This window comes from Triticum aestivum, chromosome 2B (assembly GCF_018294505.1).
Source record: "Triticum aestivum cultivar Chinese Spring chromosome 2B, IWGSC CS RefSeq v2.1, whole genome shotgun sequence".
In the NCBI taxonomy this organism is placed as follows: domain Eukaryota; kingdom Viridiplantae; phylum Streptophyta; class Magnoliopsida; order Poales; family Poaceae; genus Triticum; species Triticum aestivum.
Genome location: NC_057798.1, coordinates 343,828,835 through 343,844,617, shown reverse-complemented (window position 1 = coordinate 343,844,617; position 15,783 = coordinate 343,828,835).

Below are 15,783 nucleotides of genomic sequence, written 5' to 3'. Positions count from 1 at the left end.
GAGACGGGATGTTGAGCGCTTTGTTGCTCGCTGCACTACATGTCAAAAAGCTAAGTGACGACTCAATCCTCATGGTTTATATATGCCTTTGCCTGTACCTAGTTTTCCTTGGGAGGATATATCTATGGACTTTGTTTTAGGTTTACCTCAAACAAAGAAGGGGAGGGATAGCATATTTGTTGTCATGGATATATTCTCGAAAATGGCACACTTTATACCATGTCATAAAAGCGATGATGCTGTTAATGTTGCTGATTTGTTCTTTCATGAAATTATTCGCTTGCATGGTGTGCCAAATACTATTGTTTCAGATCGTGATACTAAATTTCTTAGCCACTTTTGGAGATGTTTATGGGCTAAGTTGGGGACTAAACTGCTTTTTAGTACTACTTGTCACCCCCAAACTAATGGACAAACTGAAGTAGTCAATAGAACATTGTCTACTATGCTTAGGGCTGTTTTGAAAAATAATAAGAAAATGTGGGAAGAATGCTTGCCTCATATTGAATTTGCTTATAATCGTTCATTGCATTCTACTACTAAGATGTGCCCTTTTGAAATTGTGTATGGTTTCCTACCTCATGCACCTATTGATTTGTTGCCTCTTCCATCTTCGGAGAAGGTTAATTTTGATGCTAAACAACGTGCTGAATTGATTTTAAAAATGCATGAGTTAACTAAGGAAAACATTGAGCTTGTGAATGCTAAATATAAACTTGCTGGCGATAAGGGTAGAAAACATGTTGTGTTTGCACCTGGAGATCTTGTTTGGTTACATTTGCGTAAGGATAGATTTCTTAATTTGTGCAAATCAAAGCTAATGCCACGTGCTGATGGTCCTTTTAAGGTTTTAGAGAAAATAAATGATAATGCATATAAACTTGAGCTGCCTGCAGATTTTGGGGTTAGTCCCACTTTTAACATTGCAGATTTGAAGCCTTATTTTGTTGAGGAAGATGAACTTCCGTCGAGGACGACTTCATTTCAAGAAGGGGAGGATGATGAGGACATCAATACCATTGTTACACCCACAACCCCTGCTGCTATACATACTAGACCAATTACTAGAGCTCGCGCACGCCAATTAAATTACCAGGTACTTTCGTTTCTTGGTAATGATTCTAATGTTCATGAGAATATGATGCTGCCTAAATTTGATACATTTGTTTTGCTTACAAATGAAGGGCCTAGCTTGGATAAGGATGAACATTGGAGCAAGAACAAGCATGGAGATGATGGCATGCGCAAGGGGAACAAGAACGGAGTTACAAGTGATGATTTCAGGACTTTGAAGCCACCATAACGAGTGCATGAAGCCTTGGACGAAATATACAAGATGCCACTTCATAAATTTCATCCAGAGGCTATTCTAGGTGCTGCATCACCTTATTATTGGGCCAGGCCCATGTAATTTCGAAATACATAAGTATAGGCTATTTTTAGAGTCTGTATGTGTGGGGAAACAAGAGATAGGGTTAGTTTCGGACCCCTCCTCCAAGGGCCACGAAATTGCCCCCCTCTTCCTCCATATATACAGCCCTTAGGGCACCATTTAGACTTTGGGTTTTGTTTAGATTAAAATTTTGCCATAGCTGCAACTTCGCGTACTTCGTTTATGTTCAACAACCAGACAAAGGCGTCACAGAACCCCACCTTCATTGATAAATCCTTCCTCTGTTATTCGTAATATCCAGATTGCAATCTTAGTTTCTTGCTTGTTCTTCGTTTGCTTGCAGGAAATAGACCTTCGTGGTCAGGTTGATCGTGCTCCGGCGTGGTCAATAACCTCTCGGAGTTGGTTTAGCGATTGCTAAGGCGCGACGTCCTCGCACGTTCGTAGTCGGATCGTCAAAGTCGACTTCCACCGAAACGATAGCCACCATCTCATCAAAAGACGGGACACCTTTGCCTCTATCAAGCAGTAGCCCCTAAGACTTGAAATAGTTGGCACAACTGATTTAAGGATCATTGTATGCATATGTTCTTACAGAGAAGAATACACAGCTGTCTAAAGAGCTGGAGGAGTGCAAAGCCCATCTGCGGGCCGCAGTTGCCTGAATGGAGGAGTCCAAGAAGGCCCTATCTGGTAATACTTGTCTTGATCGGAACGAATATAATGACGTGTACCAGTTAGTATTCGGCATGAATGGAAATCTAACAATAGATTCCGCAGACAATCCCGGAGGTAATCCGGAGATCGTACCGGGGGATGAGCAATATGCTGAACGACAGCTAAAGGCTGGCGAGCGCACGCTTACAAAGGTTATAAGGGAGAAAAATGATCTCCAGGACGCGAAGACCCGACTGGATGTTGAATTAAAAGATGTTCGGGCCCAGCTTACTGACTCCGTGAAGGAGAATAAGAGGCTTCGACACGACATTTTTAGTAAGTGCTCGAACGAACCTTTATAAAGTTCGGCGAAGAAACGGGCTAACAGGATTATGTCTGTAGGTATGCTGACAGGTCGTCCCGAAGAGGAGATGCCCAGATCTGCAGGCGATCTTCTGCAAGAGCTCTTGCAACTGCACGGACAAATTCGGCAGGTGATGCAGGGTATTGCCCAGGCTTTGTGGCCGTCCGCATCCTTGCGCAGAGGCATGGGAGAGCTCGTGAAGATGCTCAAGGGAGCGCAGCGACGCTTCCGATTATGGAAGATATCGGCCTGCCGACAAGGTGCAAGGGAGGCCTGGGCCATGGTGAAGACACGATACACCAAGGCTGACCCGAACCACATGGCCGAGGTCGGACCTGTAGGGTCAGATGGGAAAGAGATCCCTGTTAGTCTGGTATATGACCAGGTAGCATTAGCTGCGAAGTATTCCCAACAGGATTGTAGGCTAGACAGCCTGTTGGATGGTATAGAAGAAGAATTTAGTCAGTCTAAGTGACTTTGTACTTCAAAGGACATAGTTTGTCCCTAGCCGGATTGTAAATCATTTGTCTTGGCGGACCTTTTCGCTTCAACCTCTTGACCTGACAGTCCGGAGTGTATCCGAATACCCGCTCAGTTATGTAAAAACCGGGCACGCGTGGAAAACAGGCGTAGGGGTCATAGTGCTTGAACAGACAAGTACCCAACTAGCTATGTTATATTACATGGATAGTAAGAAACATCTTCCAGGGAGAATAGTTCCGTTAAGGGTTCCTTTCCCTGGGTACGCATGCATTTATGTGCATATCTGAACTGCGAAAAATGACGCAAGATATAAGCATCTAGGGGCATGTATTGCAATAAGTAAGAAACATCTTTTGTTCACTGACCGAATATTCCCTTAAGAACGCTAGCTTTCGGCTTCACCCAGTCTGAGGTACACATCTGGCTGACCCGGCAGTAACAATCGCAGAGGTGCTCCCCTTATGCCCTAGCCGAATTAACGGGAATGTAGGGCATAAACACAAGAGCCAGGCAACCCAGCTTGGCCAAAACTTAAGTCATATCTATGCATATAATGGTGAAAAAAGATACATATGGAGGAATGACGCATATGTGGTGGGCATAAAGCCCAGAAGATAATTATATTAAGCTTCTGTTTAAGAAGCCCCCAGGTATATTGAGCGTGCATAGTGCAGCAGGAGTGTGCGGCCGAAGCATACTTGAAGCTTTTAAGGCTATATATAAAAAAAAGAAAGGATATAACTTAAAAAAAGGCTGAGGCAAGGAGATGAACACAGAGTTCGACACTAGGCGTAGAATCTTTGGAGTCTGGCCGCATTCCACGGGTTCGGGTCGAGTTGATTATCTGATGCATCAAGCAGTTGGTACGCTCCTCTGGTGAGAACTTTATCAATGATGAAGGGACCCTCCCACTTGGGCTTGAGCTTGTCCTTTTTCTTCTCTGGTAGGTGTAGAACGAGTTCGCCAACGTTATAAGTTTTGGCCCATACTTCTCTGCTTTGATACCTTTGAGCCTGCTGCTGATAGAATGCGGAACGGGCCTTTGCGATGTCACGCTCCTCCCCCAGGGCGTCCAAACTATCCTGCCGATCTAGCTCGGCTTCTCTCTCTTCGTACATGCGCACTCGAGGTGAGTCATGAATGATATCACAGGGTAGCACTGCCTCTGCGCCATACACCATAAAAAATGGTGTGTATCCGGTGGTGCGATTTGGCGTGGTCCGCAGCCCCCATAGTATGGAGTCGAGCTCCTCGACCCAGTGCGTATCTGATTCCTTCAAGGACCACACTAGTCTGGGTTTAATGCTGCTCATAATAAGACCATTTGCTCGTTCGACTTGATCGTTTGTTTGGGGGTGATAGACAGAGGCATAATTGAGCTTAATACCCATTTTGCCGCACCAAGTTTTTACCTCGTCGGCTATGAAGTTTGAGCCGTTATCGGTGATGATGCTATGGGGGACACCATAACAGTGTACGACCCCGGATACGAAGTCTATCACTGGTCTGGACTCGGCCGTTTTAACTGGTTTGGCTTCTATCCATTTGGTGAATTTATCCACCATGACCAACAAGTATTTCTTCTTGTGGCTTCCTCCTTTAAGGGGTCCAACCATATCGAGCCCCCAGACCCCAAAGGGCCAGGTTATGGGGATTGTTTGGAGAGCGGTAGGTGGCATATGGCTTTGATTTGCAAAAGGCTAGCAACCGACGCAATGTTGGACAAGGTCCTGTGCGTCTGCCCGGGCTGTCGGCCAGTAGAAACCTGTACGGAAGGCCTTGCTTACAAGTGCCTGAGCTGCGGCGTGGTGGCGCCGAGTCCAGCATGAATTTCGGCCAAGAGCTGCCGCCCTTCCTCTTCGGAGATGCACCTTTGGAGTACTCCAGTCATGCTTTACTTATAAAGCTCTCCCTCGTGGACCTTGTAGGCTTTAGAGCGCCGCACAATGCAACGTGCCTCATTTTGGTCCTCAGGGAGTTCTTGCCTATTCAAGTAGGATAAGAAGGGTTCAGTCCACGGGGCGATGACAACCATGATCACGTGGGCCGAAGGTGTTATTTCGGTGGCGGAGCCTCCGATTATGTCAGAGTGTTCGGAATCTGGGGTTGTGTTCGGATCCTGACTGCTATTGCCGGTCTCCCCTTCCCACACCACGAATGGCTTGAACAACCTTTCTAAGAAGATATTAGGTTGGACGGGGTCGCGCTTGGCACCGATGCGGGCGAGGATATCCGCCGCTTGATTATTTCCCCGGACCACATGGTGGAATTCGAGCCCCTCGAACTGAGCTGACATTTTGAGGATGGCATTGCGATAAGCCGCCATTTTTGGGTCCTTGGAATCAAAGTCTCCATTTATTTGAGATATTGTGAGGTTCGAATCCCCACGCACTTCTAGGCGTTGAATACCCATGGAGACTGTCATCCGAAGACTGTGCAACAGAGCCTCGTATTCGGCTGCATTGTTGGAGTCTGTGTATAGTATTTGGAGTATGTATTGGACTATATCTCCGGTGGGGGATGTTAGTACAACGCCTGCCCCCAGACCAGCCAGCATCTTAGAGCCGTCAAAGTGCATGATCCAATTGGAGTACGCGGCATACTCTTTAGGGAGTTCGGCTTCTATCCATTCGGTGATGAAGTCAGCCAGTACTTGTGACTTAATGGATCGCCGTGGTTTATATGTTATGTTGAATGGGAGGAGCTCGATAGCCCATTTAGCAATCCGGCCCGTGGCATTGCGGTTATTTATTATATTGTTAAGGGGTACTCAGAGGCCACCGTGATTGAACACACTTGAAAGTAGTGTCGTAGTTTCCTGGATGCCATGAAGACCGCGTATGCTATCTTTTGATAATGTGGGTAACGTGACTTGCATGGAGTGAGGACAGTGGATACGTAGTATACCAGCTTTTGAAGCGGGAACTTATGTCCGTCTGTCTCTCGTTCGACGACGAGCACTGCGCTTACAACCTGATGTGTTGCAGCTATATATAACATCATAGGTTCACCGATATTAGGCGTGGCTAGGATTGGATTGCTGGCCAAGAGGGCCTTTATTTATTCCAGTCCGGCCGTAGCCGCATCAGTCCACTCGAAGTGTTCGGTGCGTCGAAGAAGGCGATATAGAGGTAGTGCCTTTTCTCCTAATCGAGAGATAAAGCGGCTTAGAGCAGCCACACATCCAGTTAATTTCTGGATTTGCTTGAGGTCTGTTGGGGTAGCCAACTGTGACAGAGCTCGAATTTTAGCTGGATTTGCTTCAATTCCTCTATTGGAAACGATGAAGCCCAAGAGCTTTCCGGCAGGTACGCCGAAAACGCATTTTTCCGGATTGAGCTTGATGTCATATGTTCGTAGATTGTCGAACGTAAGCCTCAAGTCGTCTATTAAAGATTCAACGTGTCTGGTTTTGATGACCACATCATCTATGTATGCCTCCACTGTTTTGCCGATTTGTGTTTCCAGGCATCTCTGAATCATGCGTTGATAGGTTGCACCGGCATTTTTTAGCCCGAAAGGCATGGTGTTAAAACAAAAGGGGCCGTATGGAGTGATGAATGCCGTTGCAGCTTGATCGGACTCCGCCATCTTGATTTGATGGTATACAGAGTACGCGTCGAGGAAGCACAATGAGTCGTGTCCTACAGTAGCGTCGATGATTTGATCGATGCGGGGGAGTGGGAAGGGATTCTTAGGGCAAGCCTTATTGAGGTCCTTGAAATCGACACATAGGCGCCAGGATTTGTCCTTCTTTGGTACCATCACCAGGTTTGCTAGCCAGTCCGGATGTTTTATTTCTCTGATGAATCCGGCCTCGAGTAACTTGGCTAGCTCTCCTCCCATGGCTTGTCGCTTAGGTTCTGAAAAGCGCCGAAGAGTCTGCTTGACCGGATTGTATCCCTTCAGTATGTTTAGGCTATGCTCGGCCAGCCTGCATGGGATACCTGGCATGTCTGAAGGATGCCAGGCGAACATGTCCCAATTCTCGCGCAAGAACTCTCACAGTGCGGCGTATATTGTGGGGCTCAGCTGTGCCCCGATGGTTGCTGTTTTTGTGGGGTCCGTTGGGTGGACCTGGAATTTGACTATTTTGTCCGCTGGTTTGAAAGAGGTGGACTTAGGCCGTTTGTCGAGTATCACGTCATCCCTGTCCATCATGGAGCGCAGCGCGGTTAGTTCTTCGGCCGCGAGGGCTTCAGATAATGCCTCAAGGGCTAGAGCGGCGGTTTTATTTTCGGCGCGGAGTGCTACGTCCGGATCACTAGCTAGAGTGATTATTCCATTGGGCCCGGGCATCATGAGCTTCATGTACCCGTAATGGGGTGTGGCTTGGAAGCTCGTGAATGCATCCCGCCCTAAAAGGGCGTGGTATCCGCTACTGAACGGGGCCACTTGGAATGTGATTTCTTAGGACCTATAATTCTCCGGTGTGCCGAATACCACATCTAGTGTGATTTTTCCCGCACATCGTGCTTCCCGACTAAGGATTATTCCCCTGAAGGTCGTGCTGCTTTGCTCAATGCGGCTTTTGTCTATTTCCATTTTGATAAGAGTCTCCTCGTAGATGAGGTTTAATCCGCTTCCGCCATCCATGAGCACTTTAGTGAGCCGGAAGCCTTCCACAATTGGACTAAGGACCAGAGCGGCTGGTGCTCGGACTGTTCGGAATTGAGGTTCGTCGCTGGCATTGAAGGTTATGGCCAAGTCGTTCCATGGATTTATTGTTGCGACGTGGCAGATTTCGGCGAGGCTGCGGAGTGCTCTCTTGCGCCTATTATTTGAGGCGAAAGTCTCGAAGACTGTCAGTACTATATTGTTATTTTCTGTGGGATGGTGTTCTGCGGTATTGCTGATGAGTATATCCTCGCCGCTCTTGGCCACCTGCCGGAGTATCCAACATGCTCTAAGGCTGTTTGTTGGTATGGTATCTGGTGTACTGTGAATTTTGCATGGCTCATTAAGCCATCCCTCCAATATGGTTCCACGCCCTGTAGTGGGCTTTGGTTTCTTTGTAATTGGATTGGGTGACTTGCGAGAGTGCACCCTTTCTTTTTGACTGGTAAGAGTGCACCCTTTTAGTTCGGACGGGGGGTTTAGTGAGAGCCGGAGGATCCCAAAATTTTGTTTGGGTTTTCCAGGCGCTTTCCATCGCACATTACTTCTGTACTATGGCCGCTAAGTCAGCGAAGTGTACTATGTCACGGGAACTTATGACGTTGAGGATTCCCTTGTCCGTGCAATTTTTGCAAAAGAATGAGATTGCGTCTCCCTCGCGATAGTCCTTAACCTTGCTCATTACAAGGAGGAATCTGGCCCAGAAGTGATGTACTGTCTCTTGGGGCTCTTGTCTAATGTGGGAAAGATAGCTTGTATCTGGGTGGGTGGGTAGTTTTAAGTCCAAAACCTGACCCGATCTGAGAACCAGGGGCAGGGGAGCTTCCGAGCTTGTCATCTTGGGCTCCGGGATGTTGCCCAATTTTCCTGGCCTGCCGTCCGATTCTAGGTTCGGAGCCTGGGGTCCTGTCCTCCCGTAGACGGGTATCCGGCTCAGAGAGCTCGGACATAGTTCGTCCTCAAAATAGAGGAAGAATCGCTGCATTGTTCCTCCACCACTGCTATCTGATGGGTGACCCGCGGAGAGTTAATCTCCATTTGGTCGGGTTTAAGCCCGATCCGATCATAGTCCGTAGCGACTCCCAGGGCCGCGATGCGATCCAAGAGCTCGTTCAGGGAGGAGAGCTCCATTGGATCCATCTGCTCGGTGAATTTCGGGCTGACGTGGAGGCTGTTCTTGATGACATGAGAAGTCATCGTCGGCGCGGCGGCCGAACGGGCGGTCATGACAAAGCCGCCCAGCCGAAGAGTCTAGCCTACAGCCAGGGCTCCCCCAGAGGTGATGTTGTCCTTGACAACAAGGCGAGCCATCAAGCCTTATCGCGACAACACAGTGGAACTCTCAATGAAAGCACCAATGTCGGTGTCAAAACCGGCGGATCTCGGGTAGGGGGTCCCGAACTGTGCGTCTAAGGCTAATGGTAACAGGAGGCGGGGGGCACGATGTTTACCCAGGTTCGGGCCCTCTCAATGGAGGTAATACCATACTTCCTACTTGATTGATCTTGATGATATGAGTATTACAAGAGTTGATCTACCACGAGATCGTAGAGGCTAAACCCTAGAATCTAGCCTATGATTATGATCGTTGTTACCCTACACACTAAACCCTCCGGTTTATATAGACACCGGAGGGGGCTAGGGTTACAGAGAGTCGGTTACAGAGAAGGAGATCTACATATCCGAATTGCCAAGCTTGCCTTCCACGCAAAGGAGAGTCCCACCCGGGCACGGGACGAAGTCTTCAATCTTGTATCTTCATAGTCCAACAGTCCGGCCAAAGTATATAGTCCGGCTGTTCGAGGACCCTCTAATCCAGGACTCCCTCATCATCCGCCTCGCAAGGGTCTTGCGGTGTTGGTGTTGAAGCTGGGCCGTGCCAGGCCGTCGACGAAGCCACGTGGTGGGCCGTAGGCAAGCAGGGCTGGATACCCCCGAATCCAGGACGCCGACAGTCATGTCATGAGGTAGTCGCACTAGCATGAAGCATGGGAATAGGTGGATCAATATCATGCAAGCAAACATTGGTGAGATAGTCCACTAGTGGGATAACAGAAGTACCATCACCTATGTTACCTTTGGAGCATCTCTCATGTGTTGTAGGTGAGGTTGCAACTTGATGGTACCATGTGGGGGGTGCATCTTCTTCCACCATGGCCATCGGTTTTCCCATTGGAGGTGTGAACTCGTCGAGGATTGGCGTTTCGTCTTGGAGATCTAGCACCAAAAGGGAAAACACACTCAGAGTAGGGGGTAGTCGTTAGAAATCATAGTGGCCTCACATGCCATGTCAACTACCTCACTCGCTAAGTGTTGTGGCTCACTCACTCCCTCAAGGATGCTCTCACTCGTATGGTTGGTGGAGTCACACAAATGGCTCTCAACCTCACATAGGATGTGTGGCATGCTCTCATGTGTGGGGCTAGTGGTGGTCACACTCATCCTCTCATAGGAAATGCTCTCAATGTAACGTATGGTGGAGTCACTCATGTCGCTCATGTGGTAGTCGCTCTCCTCACATGGCAATTGGGGCATCTCATCATATGTGGGTGTCAGAGAGATGTAGGTGCAAATGTATCCATGCTCAACTCCTATCGATGCCTTGGTTGAAGGGATAGTCCCATGCTCAACTTCCTCATTCATAACGCCTCCAAAGATGAATGTCGTAGGAAGTGGCAAATCATCACTCGCCTCCAAGATTAAAGAGAAGGTCTCATGTGCGGTCTCGTAGCTTGACTCGGAGTAGGAGTCTCGTTGGGGCGTTGTCTTCATGTTGTTGAAGAGGTTCGCTTTCGTCGCCGTGGTCGAAGGGGATGGCCCTTGCTCGACCTTCTTGTCACCGTCTTGGTGTTGGAGGCCCATATGATGTGGTACCTCGTAGCTCGTCTCCATGACCAAAGGGAATTTCCCATGCTCGGCCATCTTCCTTGAGGGGCTTCCAAAGATGGAAGTGTCACCCTCGCTTGTAGGTGGTCGCCTTGTTGTTGAAGATGTCGATGTAGGCAAACTCATGGGAAGTAGGAGAAGATGTTGTACGTCCAAAGGCGAAGATGCCTTGATAACACTTGGCGAAGATGCCAAACTGGTGGTGGTAGCCGTAGCTTCATCTTGGTGGTGCTTGTCTCGCGGTCTTCTTTTGTGCTCTTGAAGCTTGGCCTTGGTGTGAAGTAGGGCTTGTTGGGACTTGTACGTTTGCGCGTGTGGAGCATCTTCATGATGATGATGTCATTGTCGTGCTTGAGCTCGTAATAGATGTCATTCGTCATCGTCGTGCACATGTTGCTTGGAGGTGACTTTCCCTTCATGACGATGTTGATCATGATGATCGCCATGGAGATGTGGACGTGGACAACTTGCGCTTGCATTGCATGGGCGCTCCGAAGATGATCGATTTGCTTGCCACCGCCTTGAAGATGACGAAGGGGAAGAACAATTGACCAACAAGGCCCAAATCTCCTCCATCATTGCATCTTGCTCCTCCTTTTGTGCGGAAAGCTTGTTGTCGATTTAGTCCCTTTTCCTTGCTTCGGAGTGACGAGTGTCGATGGAGAGGTTCTCGATGCGGTTTCGCAAGGTAGAATGTGTGCCTTGCATTTGTTGTTGTAGACTGAAGATGGACGCTTTGGTGATGTAGTTGTTTGCGCCATCGTTGTCATGGAAGACCGAGATGAATGCCTTCCCTATCCATCACAAGACTCGAGCAAATATGAGTGGAACAAAGGAGAGAACTAACCAAATGTACCTTGACCGATGTTGAGAATGGATCAATGATCACTAAATGATGTAACAAGGAAATAGCACCATTGGTACCGATCTCGTCAATTTCTCACACCTACACGAATAAGGCTTATCGTGGAGCTCGGTGAGGATAGTGGCACAAAAAAATTGATGCAAAATATTAGCAAGAGTCAATAATGTTGAAAGAGATTCACAAATTCTCAAGTGAAACAAGTAGACCAATAGCAATATGTGGCACACGGAAACACACGCACGGATAGATAAATGGGGTCGTGCAACCAAGGAATGAGCTCAAAATGTGGAATCCATGGAAAATGCTCTTGTTGCACAACCCTAGAGAGACGCTAGCATGATTGCTCAATAGGCGGATACAACACTTGTGCACAACCTATAAGAGACAAAAATGCAACATCTTCTGTCCCAAGTATGCTATGGATATATGGTTCCCAGTGTTTCTGACAAGATGATCCAAGATGATCAAATATGACAATCTTATATGCAATGTGGTATGATGCTATGGCTATTGCTTACAAGCTTATTTGGTCTCTCTTTTTCTTTGCTTAAAAGCTTCTTTTTTGTATGGCCACTTTTGCACAATGCACAAACCAAGATAGCAATTGTGTATATACGGGAACAATCTTGTGACACAAAGATGATATGATGATACCAATATGATATGGTATGTATGCAATGGGAGGTGTAGATCGCTAATGTGCACAAGTAATGTTGCCGACAATACTCAATGGCTAGTCTCGATAGGCAACTGACGCAAAATGGGCTAGGGGTTATCAATGCAATGGTAAGGGGAATATACAATGATGTCATCGAGGTTACCATCGAGGTAGTCGTTTGTAAGCAAGGACGGATAATGATGAAGTGGTCAATGTCAATGACGACCTCCTGGCGATGATGAGTGGCGGTGTTCTTGATGTAGAACTGTTCCTAATTAGACGAAACACCTTAGGAAACGGAAAAACCGCGAACTCAAAATCTCAAACGTCAAATGTCAAATTGATGAGGACATCAATACCAGAGTTACACCCACAGCCCCTGCTGCTATACATACTGGACCAATTACTAGAGCTCGCGCACGCCAATTAAATTACTAGGTACTTTCATTTCTTGGTAATGATTCTAATGTTCATGAGAATATGATGCTGCCTAAATTGGATACATTTGTTTTGCTTACAAATGAAGGGCCTAGCTTGGAGAAGGATGAACATTAGAGCAAGAACAAGCATGGAGATGATGGCATGCACAAGGGGAACAAGAACGGAGTTACAAGTGGTGATTTCAGGACTTTGAAGCCACCATAATGAGTGCATGAAGCCTTTGAAGAAATATAGAAGATGGCACTTTATAAATTTTTTCCAGAGGCTATTCTAGGTGCTGCGTCACCTTTTTATTGGGCCAGGCCCATGTAATTTCGAAATACATAAGTATAGGCTATTTTTAGAGTCCGTATGTGTGGGGAAACAAGAGATAGGGTTCGTTTCGGACCCCTCCACTAAGGGCCACGAAATTCCCCCCTCTTCCTCCATATATACAACCCTTACGGCACCGTTTGGACTTTGGGTTTTGTTTAGATTAAAAGTTCGCCATAGCTGCAACTTCGTGTACTTTGTTTGTGTTCAACGACCAGACAAAGGCGTCATAGAACCCCACCTTCATTAATAAAGCTTTCTTCTGTTATTCGCAATATCCAGATTGCAATCTTAGTTGCTTGCTTGTTCCTCGTTTGCTTGCAGGAAATAGACCTTCGTGGTCAGGTTGATCATGCTCCGGTGTGGTCAATAACCTCTCGGAGTTGGTTTAGCGATTGCTAAGGCGCGACGTCCTCGCACGTTCGTAGTCGGATCGTCAAAGTCGACTTCCACCAAAACGATAGCCACCATCTCATCAAAAGACGGGACACCTTTGCCTCTATCAAGTGGTATCAGATTTCCAGGTTGCTCGGTGAGATTTTACAGTTCTTCATAGTTTAGATTGAGTCTGTTCTTCATACCTATAGTCCGCAAAAAAGCCACAACAAAAATTAGGGTTAGTTCATCATATCCGAACCAGTCTGAGCCATTGCATAATCTTTTCTGTATTTGCGTTGTTGAATTTGCGGTTGCATCGTCGTGTCTAGTTGCTGGTCTTAGAGTCTAGTCTTTTAGAGTTTTGAGTTCTAGTCATAAGTTGTCACGCCACCGTCGCACCATCATCATCGCCCCTGCCATCTACCACCACCGCTTATCCACCACCACTCTGAATCTGTATCCATATACCACCACCGATACGTATCCATATACCACCATCGATCCGTATCCATATACCACCACCGCTACCATATACCACCACCGCTGCCATATCCTACCACCATATTTCCACCACCAATCTGAGTTCTTTTCATATTAGGTTTGTTTTCGAGATCCATCTAGTTTCCGATTCGTGTTTCCTTGCCTGAGTAGGTTTCGAAAAAAAAAGTCTGGAGACCCCCAGGCAGTTTTTAGGTCAAAATTTTGGCGACCGAAAATATTTTCTCCCTATCCTATTTTTAGGTCCCAGGGAGTGTTTTGAGACAGTCGCCATCATAGTGATTTTTTGTCGCACTTTTTCGTCGTCGCTGCCCTAATTTCTGAAAAAAAATTGTCAAATTTTTTTGTGCCCATCCTGTCAGTTTGACCTGGGAAGAATTTTGAGACACTTGCCATTATAGTGATTTTTTGCAAAAAAAGGAGCGCAAAAAAAGAGCCATTTTTTTTCCAGAGTGCTTTTCCCTTGTTTATGTGCAGCACCATGATTTTGTTAGTGTTCTATGCTCGCGTCTCTAGCACGGTCTAGCCTAGGACCAGCACAGTACCGTCGTTGAGCGTTTATTTAACGTTGCATCTCTGAATTGAGCTGACCCTTTTTGCTACCATATTATAAGCCTTCCCAGCTAGGCATACATCTACGTCATGCGTTTGACTCTCCCTGGAAATCGCTCTATCCAAGCTTTGAGAGTTTTGACTACAATGGTTGCCGATCACCACCTGCTTCTGGGTAAGAACTGGTAAGAATTTGAGATTTGCTTGAAGGATTTGTGACACACCACCACCACCACCGCTTCCTAGTAGTCTATAGGATCATATTCTTCTGTGTTTTTATTGCTGCTAACCATGGCAGGATCACAAGCCGATGAGATTGACTGGGAGAACATGACAAACAAGGGGTTCCATGATAAGTTTCATCAAATGTTGGGTCAACAGGTGGAAGACGTGATGGCCAGTTTTGGAAAGGCATTGGAGAGGACGGATGACATTGAGAAGACAATTGACTCCAAGTTGGATGCCAAGTTTGACGAATTACTCAAACGTCTCCCACAACCAGTTCTACGCCCCGATACAGTAGGGCAAGCACAACATGTTCCTATTGAGCCAGGACAAAATTCTGGTGCCGCTACTACTGCTGTTGGTGCTTCTGTAGCTCCTGCTGCTGCAGAGGTGGAGGATTATTATGAGGATGAGGTTGATCAAAATCAGAACTACGTGCAGCCACCAGCACCATCACTAGCAGGTCGACCTCAGGAATTTATTCGCAACGGTAGGCCTGCACCACCACCTCAGGTACGAGATCATGACCATGTTCTTAAACTAAAATTGAATATTCCACCATTTGAGGGTAGATACATTCCATATGTATATCTTACTTGGTTGTTAGAAACTGAACAACATTTTACATGTTTACAATATCCCGAGGAGAGACAGGTTGCTGCTGCTGTTTGTGCTTTCACTAGTTTTGCATGTGTATGGTGGTCCGAACATTGTAGATTATATCCTATTCCAGCTACTTAGGCTGCTTTGAAAACTGCTATGCGTACTCATTGGGTTCCACCATATTATCAACGTGAATTGCTTCAAAAATTGCAGCATTTAAGACAAGGCATTTTTTTGTAGAAGAATATTATCAGGAATTACAAACTGGCATGATTAGATGTGGTATTGTTGAGGAGAATGAAGCTATGCTTGCATGTTTTATGGGTGGATTAAATAGAGAGATTCAGACCATTCTAGAGTATAAGGAGTATACTAATATCACTCATTTATTTCATCTTGCTTGTAAAGCTGAATGTGAAGTGCAGGATTGACAAGTAATGGCGCGCACTAACTTTTCTGCAGGTCGACCTTCATCATGGACACCGCGTGCATCTTCTACTTCCACTGCACCAGCACCTCCATTAGGTGCCACCTCCAGCCATTATACCAGAACGCAGGCACAACCACCACTATCTGCCAAGAGCGCACCTGCCGGGCCTACACAGAGCTCTTCTTCTTCCATGTCATCAACTAGGCACACAAGTGATATTATTTGTCGTCATTGTAAAGGAAGAGGTCATTATGTGAGAGAATGCAAATCTCAGCGTGTGATGATTGCTAGTGAGGATGGTGGGTATGAGTCCGCTAGTGACTATGATGAGGAGACTTTGGCTCTTATTACACGTGAAGAACACGGTGGAGATGATTCTGATCATGAGACGCAATACATGGCTCCTGAAGATGCTGACAGG